Source organism: Etheostoma spectabile, chromosome 10 (assembly GCF_008692095.1).
Source record: "Etheostoma spectabile isolate EspeVRDwgs_2016 chromosome 10, UIUC_Espe_1.0, whole genome shotgun sequence".
Taxonomy (NCBI): Eukaryota; Metazoa; Chordata; class Actinopteri; order Perciformes; family Percidae; genus Etheostoma; species Etheostoma spectabile.
The window spans coordinates 14,875,180-14,875,645 of record NC_045742.1 but is presented as its reverse complement, the minus strand read 5'-3'; the positions used below and the strand labels follow the sequence as shown (position 1 = coordinate 14,875,645).

General features: G+C 36.3%; 1 protein-coding gene across 2 annotated transcripts in view; it reads left to right on the top strand.

The window, feature by feature from the left end:
- zgc:152774 (MORC family CW-type zinc finger protein 3) overlaps positions 1–466 on the top strand; it is a 20,265-nt gene that overhangs the window by 17,705 nt on the left and 2,094 nt on the right. The window lies entirely within an intron of this gene.

Here is a 466-nt window from a genome sequence, read left to right as displayed (position 1 = left end):
AGTGTAAATGATGGAAATAAAATCTAACTTTTTGTGACATATCATACGAATATCTAATCAGTAATTTGATGCCTTTTGGAGATTTTTCCATAATTTCTTGGCTTCTTTATGCACATTATACAAATTTTTACCTGGGGTGCCCAAACTTCCGAGCCCCACTGTACGTAAGGTTCTTAATCGAAACCATGGATGTAAACAGGATGGACTTTTGGTCCTACACACATAAGGTCAACATAGTCATGGTTGTTTTGAAATTGGTTCACACATTCTGTGTTCTGCATTAAATTACTTAAACCATTACATACTACACACTGCCTCTTCATTTTCACTGCTCTTTATTAATCCTATGCAAAAGTTCTACATTACCTCTTATTTGCCACAAGGTGGCAGTTAAGCCTAGTTAAACTTGCTTCTCTCGAATCCACATTTTTAATGTTATTGCAATGCCAACATGGGAAATCCCCCC